Source organism: Lonchura striata, chromosome 8, assembly GCF_050655825.1.
Source record: "Lonchura striata isolate lonStrDom1 chromosome 8, ASM5065582v1, whole genome shotgun sequence".
Classification (NCBI taxonomy): Eukaryota; Metazoa; Chordata; class Aves; order Passeriformes; family Estrildidae; genus Lonchura; species Lonchura striata.
Genome location: NC_140710.1, coordinates 15,883,615 through 15,899,189, shown reverse-complemented (window position 1 = coordinate 15,899,189; position 15,575 = coordinate 15,883,615).

Here is a 15,575-nt window from a genome sequence, read left to right as displayed (position 1 = left end):
TAACTTTGGAGTATTTATTTTACTAACATGGTAGGCAACAGTAACTGGATTCAACCATCTGTATGACTGCGAGTTTTTGACATGCTTTTGACACTGTTGCCTCTTTTTCATTAACTCCAGAGGAGTGTGGGACAGATCACATAAGAAATGTCATTTCTCCAAACTTACTACATTTGCCTTTTACTGTCAATCGGCCTATTCTGTCATTCATAACTTAGAGATTCTCCAAGTGTCATTGCTGCTACTGAGTGCTACCTTGCAGTACTTACACTGCGGCAGAACCAGGGGCAGGGTTTGATTTGCACCCAAGTTAAAACTATCACAGACCAGCCTGCAAACTCATTTGAACACAGGGATAGATTGCACTGCCAGTGCTTACACTACAGTTACCCTCTGTTCATGGAGCCATGGGCTGATTCTCACATGTGATCCAGGTTCAGGATGCCTAATCCTGAAGTCCTTTCTCAGGACCAACTTCCAGGATACAGCCCTCATCTTCTACTGATTCCTGTTCAGAGTTCTGGAGGGTTTTTTTCCCCCTCTCCAATCCCTTCATGATTTAAGGATGCACCCTGAAAAAACACAAAGCCATCCCATACACTGAAGTCCGGGGTCCCAAGAGCCACACTGAAGCTGGGTCTGAGGGAATAGTGCTGCACAGAGCTTGACAGACCATTTACCCTCAGCTTCAGAAGAGATCTGGGTAAGAAAACCAAGGTTTGAGTGCCACAGCTCTGTCTGTGCTTGGGAGCACACCCACAATGAAAATGCTTTTCATCAGTCATCTTTCCAACAACTGTTGAAAACAGCATAATCTGCTAACACAGAAAAGCTAAATTGCTTTCAGACGAAGCACTGAAAAAGCGCTTCTGTGATTTGATTCAGCTCAAACCCAAAATGCATTATTTGACAGCTCTAGTACTTCTTAGCTGCTTGAAGTTTCTGTCAGAATTTATCTTTTCCCTAGTTTGTTTTTCTCTAGTTTCACATTTTAACCTTTCTCCCCCCAGATTAGTGTTTTTGAAATATGATTTTTAAGTGCACCAGATGTTTAAAGAATAGCAGTGCACTGGGAATACAGACTTCTAAAATAAATTGCATGGATGCTATGGGCTGAGTCTGGGAAGCTGAAGCAAAGCTTCAGAGCAGAATGAAGAATACAGTCATTTCTTAAGCCCACAGCATTTTCTAAGTACTAAAACTTGCTTTAATGAGAATGAAAGCACTGAAAGAATGTTTAATCTTATGAGCTCTTTTGTTGTTTCTAAGTGAAGAAGAGCCACATTCATCACCGGTATGATTACAATGAAAGCAGTGCAACCACCTCAGGGAAGAATTTGGCCCAAGTAGATGTCTCTAAACCTCTAGAGCTATTGACAGCTGACTCCACATATTGTTGAGAAAATACAAAGCTAAAGACATACCAAAAGAAACAGAACTAGCTCCCATTTTTCTTTGGTTGAACTGGAGCTCCTGGATGTGAAGGCTGTTTTACCTCTGTAACACTTCTGATCATCAAGTTTTTTCAGTGATCTGTCTGAAAACATCTTCCTAACTGAGGAGCTGTGCAGCTGTGCCTGGTCCAGCCCTTGCAGCTCTGAGCTACTGAGCCCTGCACTTCACAGGATACAGCATCTTTTCTAATTTTAGATGTGATGCAATGAGTGGGGGTAGCTCACATGAGGCAGGAGGGATGAAACCCAGCAACTCAAGCTCAGAGCATGCACTTGATAATTATCAACTGCTACTTTCAAAATAACAGAGGCATTTATTACTAGCAATACACATTTATGGGTGTGATTTAATAAACAAGCTGTAGCAAGGACAAACACTTCTAGTGGAGGATATCAGGACAAGAATCAAGCAGCAGGCTTGGTGTCCTCAGGTGGCAGCTGAGGCTGCCCCAGTGCTGTCCCCCAGCCTCCCCCCTCTGATGTTCTCTACTGAAATGCTGTAGCTGGATCAGACATACACACAGGCTTTCTTCTGCATGGCAACCATCTCTTCCCCTCATTCAAGCACTCACAGAGAGATGGCTTAATTCAAGTGTTTGGTTTTCTCAACAGCTTTCTGCCTCTCACCAAATTAGTCCGCTCACAAGCAAACCCATGCACAGAATCTCTACATTAGTATGAAGAAGCTCTACTTTTAGGGGAGTCTCTACTTGCCAGAGCAGTGACCTCTCCTGACCAGTATCTGGCTCCGTGCTGTACTGGATGGAGTCACTGGTTACATGACCTGCTTCCCTGGCTGACATCCTGCAGAGATAACAGGCTGTTGGTGGTGCTCCAACTTGCATCATGCTTTGGGCTTGAATCTTTTACAGAGGATTCAAGTCCTTCACTGTCCTTAAACCAGATTAGAATGTCTATGCCTAGTTCCCCTCCTCTGAAATTCCACCATGGAATCACCCACCCTTTTGTTCACTGTCTTTAAACAGTTAATTGTATATCTTTTAGTGGTAGCAAACCTGTGTCAATAAATTATTTTCTAAAAAGCACAAACAGCACATTCTTAACGAAAATATCTTTTACACATCTAAATGATAAAGTAAATGTTTGAGAAAGAAGTCTCTAAATTTTTTTTGTGGTATTTTAAAACAGTCATCTCAAAATAAACAAGAAGAAATGTTTGTTAATCATCTGGAATTTTTAATTTCCTATTTTGCATGGGAACCTGAGTAATCAGACATATGGTATGCTTGTTAGTTGGGAAAGGGTCAGGATTAGAATAGATTCTCAAAATTAGAAAGCACTAAAATACAGCAGCAGTCTTGGCTGCCTAAACTTAAATAATGTTTTGCATTAATTGCTAGAAGAGAACACCACTGAAAAAACACCACACATCTAAATGATTCCCTGAAATTCCTCTTGATTAGCAGGAGAGGAAGTCTCAGGGGATTGGGGATGAGCTAGTCCATAACTTACCTGCACAGGGGGTTATCTGATAGAGACATAGCTGATAAGGAATTAAATGTGTTGGTGGTTTCTGTATAAGCTCAGTCGCTTTAAGAGTTGCGAGATTAGACAGTAGAGGCTGTTGAGATCAAACCAATGGTATTTTTGGATTTATAGTGCTAAGCATCACTGAGGCAGTCAGCAGTGAAAGCACACCCTGCTGTCAGTGCTCCCGCTGGGTGGAAGGCACAGTCGGTGCAGGTACGGGGAATGACCATCAGCCTCCTTTGGGGCGAGTCCTTCCCTCAGTCAGGAGGGCAATGGATGGCAGCAGGCAGCTGCCAGCACTTCCTGCCCCATGGGACACGGCCCACACAGCGATGCATGGGAACGTGTTTTGCCACTTATCCATGACACAGATCCAGGTCGACTCCACTTCTGCCAGCGAAGTCGGCGTGGATCCTGCGCTGTGCTTCCTGCATTTTCGTCAGCCACTTAACGTGGAATGCCTCTGACCCCACTGCAATTATGTCTGCTATGTTCAGACTTGCCTCCATTTCAGGGCTCACAGGTAAAAGAGTTTTCTTCCACTGTTGTTTTTCAGTCATGTATTTGCTCCTGGCAGTTCACTAGGAATCAATTTGAATCCAACTATTGGAAAAACATCCCAGCACAAAAAGCTTTGGGATAGTTTACAATTTCAGCTCTGGCTACTTCCCTCTACTTCAGTGGTGGAACAGCTAAAAAGACCATGCATTTCATGGCAGTGTTTGGGAACACTTTGGAATAAGCTGTTGTGATGAGGGGGCATAAGTAATAGCAGTCTGTGGCCTGCACTAATGTCAGTCCAATGTCATGACCTCATATACACAGTATGCACCTGATATTTTCATTTTTACTCTCACCTTTCCTTGATTGTCAGTGGTTTGGTCTCTCCTGGGACCACCAAATTCAGCCAAGTCAGTGACTTCACATTTAAAAGTCTCTATCATTATTTCTAAAGTGCCTTTGTATTCTCCATGGTCTGGCTGTAAGCCATTCACACAAGTAAAATATGATAGTCTGAGGGCTCTAGTCTTCCCTTCTCACAGCTGGAGGTGTTTCTGGTGGATGTGATTTGCAGACTTGTACAAGCAGTCCAGGCTGCATTGCCAACACTTTCTATCAATATGAACAACTATCACATTATTCAGAATTAAGGCTGTATTTCCATATAAATATATAAAACAAGCCCTCATACAGCTGAGATAAGAGATATAGAACAAATACAAGGAGATGAAACATCCATACAAGCTGTTTTGGTCCAGCTGTTGGTTGAAATGGATGTGGTACATTAACCCTTTTTCAGCAAGAGGTTGATTATATACCTGCACTTGAGACATTTAAAACTCAATGCTTCAAACAACTTCCCCTATAGACTGGTTAATAATAATTTAAGAGACGGAATTGTGCATTTTTCTTTGCCTGCCTTCATCTGCTGTACTGTGGTTTTAGAGCACCATATATGACAAACCTTCCAGGAATCTCAAACACAAATTGAAGTTCCACAGAATCACTTAGAGCAGTTGAAAAACACCATCAGAAAGGCCACACAACTGCATGGAACGTGATGAATTTCCAGGAATAGGATTGTTTCCTGGAGATTATTGTGTAAAATACAAGTATAAAGAAGGAACAAAGGTAATGCTGACAGAGTCTACACCACCAGGCTATTTTAGTTTGTGAAAAGAAGAATGAAGAAAATAGACATGCTGTAAGACCTTTGCTAGGCTAACAGGAAGCAGAGATGTCAAGAGCAGACTCTGAAATAAAGCAGTACAAAATTATCTCAGCATAAAATATAACTTTGCTGTGATTTTATCTTTAAGCCAGATCCACTTTTAGCTTGAATGGAGTCCTAATAGAGAGGTTAGGAGCTTTATGTCCATACTTCCATCCAGCAATAATAAAAGAATGACTAGGTAAAAGGCAATAATTATATAGAAAGAGGTGAAGTCTGCAGTTCTGAGGAGAAAGGGGCACACAAGCAACAGGAAATCTGACCATTCATTTTCATTAAGAAGTCAGTTCTGCTGACTAGGACCTACTCTGAAGCAGAGGTTATACAGAGAACTTTCAGAAGAAAGTACCACATAGCACGTGCAAAAATTCGGATTCTGTATATAACAAAAACAATCCTTCCAGGAGAGCTTTTTGCTCTTTTTCTTCAGAGAGACATACTGGAAGAAGCCTGATTTAAAAATAAGTGGACTATTACAAGTAAAAAAAATCTGTTATGGTTTCAATCCTGAAAGTGTTTGCTTCTCAGCTTTATCAAGCAGATCTCAGGTCCTGGTTATTAGTGAGTAAAGTCTGCAGCTTCTACTTAGACATCAGGTGTCAAACCCAGGTGACATTGGGGTTACTATTCAGTGTTCATGTTCCTCCTGTTTCAGGAGGTACTTGAATGTACAAAGATGCTTGGATGGAACACAGAATCAATGTATAGCACTTCATGAAACAGGTTTTCAAATGCTCTCATATTTCTATTACTTATTTACTTTTTGGTGCAGCAAAGAGGAGATGTGGGAATTTAAAAAAAAAAAAAGCCACTTATGTGTTTCCAAGGATGAGCAACTAGCCACAGGCAGCTTATCAAAATTTAAACAACAAGGATATGATACTGGAGTTACTTTTCATATTCACATATTGCCAAGAACAGCCTGTATCCATACAGCTAAACTCCCTCATTGCCATCAACAGAGCTACACCCAAAGTGCCAGCAGGACACAGTCCCTGGCCCCCGTGGCCCAGAGTGTGACAGGGAAGGTGCAGCCCAGCCCGGAGCCGTGCCGTGGGTGCACAGCACGCGGGATGAACGGGGAGCGTGCCCATGCCCAGGCTGCTTTAGCTTACCCCTGCATTTCTGCACAGCTGCAGGAATAGCTGCAGGGAGGGAAGGAGGGAGGAGAGGGCAGCAGAGCCACGTCCCTCAGCAGAATCATCAGCTTGTGCCAGCTCATGCTGTTCATGGAACTTCAGCTCAGCCCTGACAACAACACTGTATGCCAGATAGATAGAACTCCTCCAGGCTTACACTGGGAAAACATGCAGCAGTGCCAGCCTCCCAAAAGTGATACACTAGCTTTGAACAGAGAACTGGAAGGGATTCTTTTTGCCTTGCACCTGTATTTTGCCATTACCTCCACAGCATCTCAGCGGTGTGGCCTTTAGTCCATGCATCAGAGTACAGTTCCCCCACACAAGGCACCGCTGTGCAGAGGTACTGAGCCAGTCCTGAGGAGCTGGGAGAGCTGCCTGGCACAGCCCACAGGCCTGTGCTTATAGCCCAGAAACAGTCAGGCTGCATTAGCTGAAAAGGAGGACAGCAATGCAGGCAGCCAGAATGGAGAGCAGTCTGCATTCCCTCTTCTGGCATGTTTGTTAACAACAACTGAGGCGAGAACTCCTACAGGATTGAAAAAAAAAAAAAAAAGTCTATTACTGTTTAAGTTCCTTTTTCTTCCAGTCTAACAAATAAAACACTGCTGGCTACACACTACTGGCTCACATTCTATGAATTTGACAAGAACATTAAGTCATTATGAGAAAACAGAAAGACAGGAAATGATGAGCAACTTTCCAGCAGAAGCAACAGCAACAACAAAACCCCTGATTAGTGAAAGCCTTGATAATTAGACCCAGGATCACCCAGGCAATCTTGTTTTGTGCCTTTCAATAGGTCCATCTTCCTTTTCTCTTCTCCCATCTGTTAATGTTAGACTTTGCTGATAAAGTTAAAAGCTGAAAGGAGATTAGGTATGTATAGATGCATACTTGAAACCCTGATTCATCCTCTCACTTAAAGTATTGCTTTCTTCACCTCTTTCAAAGTTCAAAATGTGGAATGGATGCATTGACCCAGAGGTTACTGCATTTGTAGTAACAAATACAGCTTCTGCAGATTTCTTAGGAGGAAGACTATTTAAATTATATTCCCAGAGGTAATTAGGTAAAGCATAAACATTAATAAAGCAATCTTTGTCATTCCTCTAGAAAATATTGAATGTGCTGGTTGATTTCAAACAAATATACCAAAAGAAGTCTCAGTTATACAGGAGTTCCTTCAAGTTGCATGAAGAGAGATAAGTGGCTACCTAAAGGAGGAGGACAGTATTTCCAAAGTTCTAGCCAAGAAAAAACTTCAACAATTAAGTTAAAACACCAGAAAACCTGTAAAAGGGAGGTCACTTTTAAATAACTCAAGTATGAGGAAATCTTCAGGGACACTGATCTGTAGACCAGGCTTCATTCCTTCAGCTGTTTATGAAATGATGCAGTATTAGACTTTTCCTCCTGGGTCTCAGTCTTCTCAGCTTCCTTCCAGTTATGAAATAGTTTGCCAGACTTCAGACTGATTGTATGCATCTCCAAGCTAGAAACAGTAAAAATCATCTTCAGGTAGGAATGTAAAGACAGTACCTGTGTGTCTTGAAAGTCCTAGGGATCCCCAAGAGTCCTGACACTGAGAAGCATCTGTGTTGTACTGACAGGAGCCCCTGCCTACACACATTAGCTACAAGACCTACAACTCTGACACACAGCTCTGGCTCCAGACCAGTTGCGTTGTTCCATCCTCTTGGCTTTGCCACTGTTCCTCACCAAAAGCTGCCTCAGGCACAGAAAGGCAAAGGCCTTCAGATTTATTATTTCTTTTGCTCCTGGTACCTTTAAAAAGCTCACACTGAGAAATTACTAATTCCAGTGTTCCATTTTCTGTTCTCCTAACCTTGGAGAGTGGCAGGATCAGGAATACGCCTTCATGAACATTCAAAGCATTTTGGAGTATGTTCTCCTACAAGCAAGCAACCATCCTATAATGATGTGGTAGTTGGTGCTCCAGATGGAGAAGGTGATGTTGACCTCTAGTGATTAGTCTGGGGATGTCTGGTGGCATGATCACAGATTTCTGGGAGCAGCTAGCCAACAATTTCACTGAAGCTGGCACATGAACACAGTCACCCTCTTCATGGAATTATGGAGTTGCACATCCCTTCCATGGAACAGAAACACCCAACTGAAACAAAGACCCCCAAAAGGCTGCCTTATAGCCTCAAATATGCACACAGAGAAATTTAACTAGAGGACAACTGCACAGTGGCTGCAAACTCAAAAGAGAAAATGCACACAGACTGACAGGACTGAACAAAGCAGTCTGTGGAGACAGACATCATGGTATAATCCAGTAGAAAATCAGAGAGTGAGGAGTCAGTTGAGAAAGCAACTTAGCTGGCAGCAATGTATTAAATAGATTCCTCAAAACACAGAAATGAAGCAAAAAATGACATTTGGGATTCACTGCAAATAAGTAAAAGAGCAGAGGAACACCCCAACTAACCATCTATTTGTTTGCTGACATAACACAATAGACACAACACTTTGCCAGACTGTAATGTAATGTATTATTAGACACTTAAAAATTCATTACCAGCAAGCTATGCATTTGATTTTTAAATCTCATTCATTCTACAAAATGAAACCACTTTTTCAATTATATTTGAATATCATGTAACTTGTGTTATATTGCACATTCATAGAATAAAACCAGAAGACAATACATAATGCCTTAGGAAGTTACTCAGAACTTATCTACGGATTCAAAATAGCAAGTGTTTTGTTTTCCCACTTATTCAAAATCAATGAAGAAAAAAACACTTTCCAGCAGAGCCACTCAAGATACCTGAAGAAAATAAGGCACTCAAGAAAAGATCTAACAACAAAAATTACTTGAGAACTGGAAAGGAGAGTACATTTCAATCTAGTGACACAGCCTAAGTGATGTAGTGACTTTAGTGCCCCATGCAGAAAGAGATACCAGCAAAAGGGAAATTAGGTGAGCAGAGCATGCTTCCAGATAACTATTCTGACACTGGGAAGAAGATTAAAAGAAATTATATTCCCTCCAGAATTAAACTGTTTCTCAATGGAAAAGGATTCCTCATTTCCCAAGATGTTTTCCATTTAATACAACTTCTGTAATAGTAACATCCATCTTAATAACTTATTTCTCAGCTTAGACTGATTAGGATCAAAACTGGGCAGACACCCTAACAGGAAAAAGTAAACTGAAACTGCACATTCTTCATTCCAATTCATACATTAAAATAAGGAATTCCTTAGAGTTTTGCTATTTGGGTATAGCATTTGCTTTGCACACAGTGAGGACAAACTGGTATTGCTGCCCCCATATAAGCTTTCCATTCTGGTTTCTAGTGTATTGCTCCATACCGCAGAGACTGGAACTCAAGGGTGTGTTTACAGTCAAACCTCAAGAAGTTTACCTTATAATTTGTATTTAATTAATTTAAATGCTTTTTTCAGCCGGTCTTTGCAAAGCAGAAGCCGGGAGCTGCAGCCCTGCCGCGGCTGCCAGCCGGGCAATAGCGCCGTCAGGGGGAGACGCAAGGTACCATTGCCCGAGGCGGTGGGAAGTACGAGAATGCAGTAAAAACGCCTTGTGCAAGTCCTTGGAGCATTGAGCATTTCAAAGCCGAAATAAATTGGCATCTCAATAGGAGATTAAAAAAATCAAAAAGAAAAACAAAACACTGCAGAGCTTTTCAAACGCTCGCTTTAGCTTCCTGGGCAATATCTGATCATTTCTGAACACTTAACTAGTAGCTGAATTTTTGAATCTTTAATTATCATACACACATACCTTTTACATTTGTGTAACTGTTCATAAATTACGGCAGTCCTTTTGTTAGCATTCCTCAGCATATAGTTTCTCTTTCAACTGGAGATGTTCTCAGGATCCATTATCATTTTGGGAGGGAAAGGTGAAGACATGATTTGACAAATATGTCAGGTCCCCAGTTGCACAGGATGGATTTTCCATGTTTCACTGGCAATGTGATTCAGTATCAGTATATTCAGCTTACACTAAAAAGCTCCCGAATCTCTAACATATACTTTTGCTAAGAAAAGTTTATGGTAAATGTTACTCCCTCCCCACTGACCTCTGGACTTAAATAACTGCCAAGGAGCCATTGACTTAACTGTATGAAGATGGCAAAAAGTCCAGCTGTTAGCTAAACACTGCTAAGGATGTGACAAGAAATGCTGGTAAGGGGAGACTCTGACCTACAACCAAAGCCTTCCCTTCCAAATAGTATTTTTCCAGTACCCTTTGCCAGCTCAATTCTTTCAACATACAGTAAGGACAGCCTCTAGAATGACTGAGTTTCCTCCCAGTCTCTGTTTCTTACTCCATGTTTTATAGTTGGATATGGCCACTATGTAGGTCACTATGTAGTTCTATCTATGGATGATCAGAAGTGGCACAGCCACTGAAACAATCAGTCCTACTGTGCCCTTCCCAGCTCCTTCTCTCATGCCAGCATTAGCCTGAATTCTCTTACATACCAGGTTGTAATTTGGTCATCAGCTGGACCCCAAGAGAGAGACAGCAACCACAGTGATGTAGTATCTCCCTGACCTCAATACAGAAGCCAAAGGAATGCTTACCTAGACACACAGGAGATAATTTTCTCTGTCATCCAGAAGCTTCAGGGGACTCTGTTGCCTGATGGAATTATTATTATAATTAAAACTCACTTAGGGGTGGGCTGTTAATGAGAAAAGGCAGTTGAAATCAAATGGCACACAGTTAAAGATGGAAACCTCTGAAAAATGCAAGAGGAATTTTACAACTTAATGGAGCTCAAAGCCTTATTAACCATAGAAGATTTCGGCTGCACAGCTTTGTTTTTTTCTGTTAAAAACCCCAAACCAACCCAAAACAGAACAAAACAGCAGCTTTTTTTCAAGGAAAAAAATTCCCAAACCTCAGCTTTTACTCTGCTCCACTTCTGTTTTGAGTCTGCAGTGCCCTGGATCAATACTCCAAGGAAGCAAATGACTGAGATCTGAACAGATTATCCCTGAAGTCTTAAAAGACAAGTTGTCATGCACTATTTGCTACTTCACTGCTGACTCAAGAACATTCAGCTCGTGTGCATATTCCACTTCCCCATCTGCTCATTGCTTCAGCTTCTCTCTGACAGTTGTGCATTTCCAGAACAAACATCTTTGATATATTAAGAACTAAGTGCAGGGCAGCATAAAGCATTCACCACTTTTCATCAAGGTATCAGAAGCACTACTCTATTCACTATTAATTTTTATTTGTGAGCTTAGCTTATTAAATGCCTCCATTTTAACATAATAAATAATGTAACTATGTATGGAAGCCTACTGCAACCTGAAATGTTATGTAGAATTTCAGTCTCCTCTGCTATGGAATATGAGGCTCTGTTTACATCATGGTGGATCTGTGTAAATCTATGGCCATGAAAATCAACCTGTTGTAATAACATGCTAGCATTACTAAATCCAGAAAAACAGGCAGCTATAGCTGAAAGCAAGACTCAGCAAATTTAATTTTTTTTACCTAAGCTTATCAGTTTTCTCTGAAGCAATGCAGGAAAGAATACATTCTCAGTTCAGAATGTTTAGTGGATTTATTTCTCAAGCCAGCAAAACCACGCCCACTTGGCATAAAAACAGATTTAAATCAAATAAGATTCATAAGTGCTTGCCTTTGACATTGTTACTCGTTTCTAGCTATTTTTTATACCAGAAAACTCACCCATTTCATTTTCATTCATATAATGTACAACCACACAACAGAAAAAAAAAAAAAATCTTTGTTTTACAAGATCCTTTTACCAACACATCTTGAAGAATGAGTGGAATAACTTGAAAGAGTTATTTGGAATGATGTGAATACTCTGAACTTCTGCTAGCTTTGGGTGGGAGTCCAGTACCATCACTAAGCAGTTACTCAAAAACTCAGCACTTACAGAATCAATCCCCTGCACAGCCCTCAAGTTACTTCAGCAATTCAGTTACTTTTCTTTAATGAGACAGACTGCTTTGAAGGAAAAACTAGCAGTAGCTGTCATCAGCCAGATTCAGCAGTGCAAATGACTTGCTCTACAACAGCTGGACTAGCTCCTGCTCTAGCTTTTCTCCCCCACTACATTACACCCTGTTGCTTTGACACAGCCACTTTGTCCACCTCATAAAAAGCAACGCCAACTCTGGGTCACCTTAACACACACTGAAATACAATTCAGCAACTGCTGCTGAAGAACCATAATCATCCCTAAGTAGCTGGAAATTTTATACAGAGCACAGAGACTGCTATCACTGCTCCATAATAGAGCACTAATCTAGATAAAACACAAGCAACCTGAGGAAAACAGAGTGTTAGAGATTAATGAGCCCACATATGCACCAGTAATCATGGGTTACACAACATGGAAGTGTAATTATTTTCCATTCTGTTCCTCAATTTTCAGGCAGCCATAGCAACTGAGCAGATCTGTTATCTGATAACAACAGTTCAAGACATGCTATTTACAAACTCTTGAGTTTTTTAAAATCTATCCTTACACTTTCCACTTCTTAAGATTTTACTTTAGATAAACATATTTAGTATATTTGTGTGCCCTAAGCCTGTTTAATACCAGACTGTCATTCAATATCTATGTATGTGCATATATATATTATAATCAATGTAAAGAAGTCATGCCCATTCAGTTGTAATGTTGTACTATAATTAAAAAAAAAAAAAACCAAAACTAAAGAGACAGCCAAGGATAATTACTCTGCAAGCAAATACAAAGTTGCATCCTAAGCAGTTATCGTAAGGAGAGGTACTGATCTTTGTCCTGTTCTGCTGCTTTTGGTACTTGCCAGACTGTATCAGACTAATTCAGCTTGTTAACCAGCAGAAAACTAGTACACTAAAGCATTTTGCCAGGCTTTTGCACAGAATTAGCCAAGCATTAGGTCCACCAAAAACAAAAATAATGGTTACACCAGAGGGCCAAAGCACAGAGGTCAGATTGATGAATACCTTTAGCTATAATGAACAGCTTCACTAAAAAACCCCACCCAACTGTCTCATCACAATTTTATGCATTGTTGCTACTGAGCAAGGCCAATTTCAAATGATCAATCAATTCACTATTTACTTGCAGGTTAGCTGTGTTTGCAATGAAGAGCAATGAGCTACATTCCTTCTTCCCCTTGCCATCCATATACTAGAAGCCTGAACCCTGACTTGAGAGATTGTCAGGTTGCACTGCCAGGGAGATTGCACTGACTGGCTTTTTTCCCCTCCACACTTTTCAAGTACTTGGTTTACAACATATTTTGACAAGAGTATTGGTTCTGCAACAGACAGATATGCAAGTATGAGGGAGGGGAAAAGAAATAACTTTGTTCAGGATGTTGTAAGTAACATTTATAAACTGTAGCAGTAAAGAGAGAAATAGCACTTTTATTAGAGGAAGAAAGCAATAGCAAGTAATAAATGTACCTGTTTAACAGCAGGCCCACAAGCACTACAGACTGACACCTCCCTGTGTTAAGCACCACACTGCCCAAACTGCCTACGAGCAAGCTCTGCTTCCCAGGAAACACTTCCCAAAGAGCCTGCTGGACTAAGCAGTAATAACCATCTCTCCTGGTACTTGGAGGAATTATTCCTCTCCCCTCCCTTTAAGGTAGACTCATTTTCATCCTCTCTTCTCCATGTCTCCAAGTGTTAAATGCATATGACTTGCTTATCTATATGACCCGAGTCTTTTAGCTGGCTCCTACAAAGCAGAGTGCACATTTGTACAAAGAAACAACAACAAATTATTGGTTATTAGATAATTGGTTGAACAAAGAGGGAATGGATATTCACATAAATGGAGCAACATAAAGAAGCAACAAGACAAAGATGAAACGGTCCTTTAATAAACACACTAGACTGAGATAATGCCCGAACCCTTCCAGATGCCAGTCCAGCCCCAGAGCGAGTTGCTACTGCCCCCTGCATCACCTACATGTCCTAGCAATGGAGCACTGGGAGACTCTTCATGCAGTGCCAGGATGGAGACTTCCCCAGACACAGGAATTCCTGAAACTCTGCTGTATCCTGTAAGCATAAAGGACCATAGTATCCCTGCCTACTTCTTCCTAACAACTACCATTCCCCCTCCCTTGCACAGCCTACTTTACACGCTGTCATGCTGGAGCTATACTGCAGTCTCTGGGAAATGCACTATTATGCTTGCACATTTGCCCACCAAACAAGGCCAAATAAAGTGACAGCTTGATTAATTCCTGATCTCCAGAAACAGAGTTCTGCAAAATCCTTCCTAGAAACAACCCACAGGATGATGTAAACTGCCTCCTGCTTTCAAAACTTATATCCATGTATTTGGTCCCATGTTGTTTTCAATAATCCTGGCATTTATGGGTGTAGAAAGGGAAGAGAGAAAGAGTAACTTGTTAGAAATGGTTACAGAACAAACTTCAGATTACATTCTTGAAGATGAAAAAGCAACATAACTAAGGAAGTATGTTAATATGACCTACTGACTAAAAAAAATTTAACTATTGGAGTGGCAATAAGTTGCCATGAAAATAAAAACCACAAATCTATAGAAGCATGAAAAACTAGTTTTTAAAATCATCATCTGCTTTATTGTACAAGCACTACCTCCTCAAAACAGGTAAGCTGCATCATTTTTTATTAGTTATTTCATTGCATGCCCAAGAAAAAAGGGCCACAGTTCCATAAAATTTACTAGGAAGGTTCTCATTTTGAAAAATAAAAATACTTTACTTTTACTTGAATATGTAATACTACTTGCAAGTCTGAGCTTTTTCCCTTGGTTTAAGAACATGGAGTCAAACCCAGGCCTGCAGAAATAGCCATCAGGTATCATCTTGCATTTCAAGAGAAATGAGATGTTTGAGCTAACATCACATGCAATACTTGAAATACATTCATGATTTACCATGAGCAGCATTATTTATGGCAGTTTAGCCACACAACAACTGTATGTGCCAAGCTGGGGAGAGAATCATTGCCCACCTGCTTCGCCCAGTACTAATCCAGTCTGCACTTGATACTTAACCAGCTCACAAAAATTAAAATTGAAGACTTGGAAAAGGTTCTGCAGCAACAATTAAGAAGGAAATTTTGTTCCAAATCAACACAAGAACTTCTCTCCTGATCCAGAATATGAAACTCTTTTGACATGGACCATAGTGTTCATTTCCCATCATTTTTCATTATCTTCACACTATCCAGTAGAAGACAGACCTGCTACCACATAGATACAGACAGCTGGAAGCAAACTTCTGAGCTCTGCATTAAATGCAACATCTCTGATGAAAAATAAAGAACGGTTCATAGAATTGTAATGCAAACAAAAATTTAATCTTTAAACAAAACATTCATGATACGGAAGGTCACAATACAAAGTTCTTAAACACAATATAACAAACAAGTTGAAAAGCCTTTTTTTGATTGGAAATGATTATTTATACAAAGACTAGATGCCAACAATATTATTGTACAAAGTTTGTCAGTGGATTCATAAATTGATTCCCTGAAAATTCCCTTGTTTTGAAGAAACAGTGAATATTAAGGTAATGGCTGAAGTGAATTCAAGGAATTCAGGGTTACGTTTGTTTCCATCCTCAATTCTAAGCACTTGGATTAGGTTTCATGGTACAAAAGGGATAGTAAAGGCACACTGTGGTTTGAAAACAAGGCTAGATAGCATAGCCTTTACATGTTCTGGCTTTTGTCTGGGTGTTTTTTAAACACCAAAACATGCAGCTAAA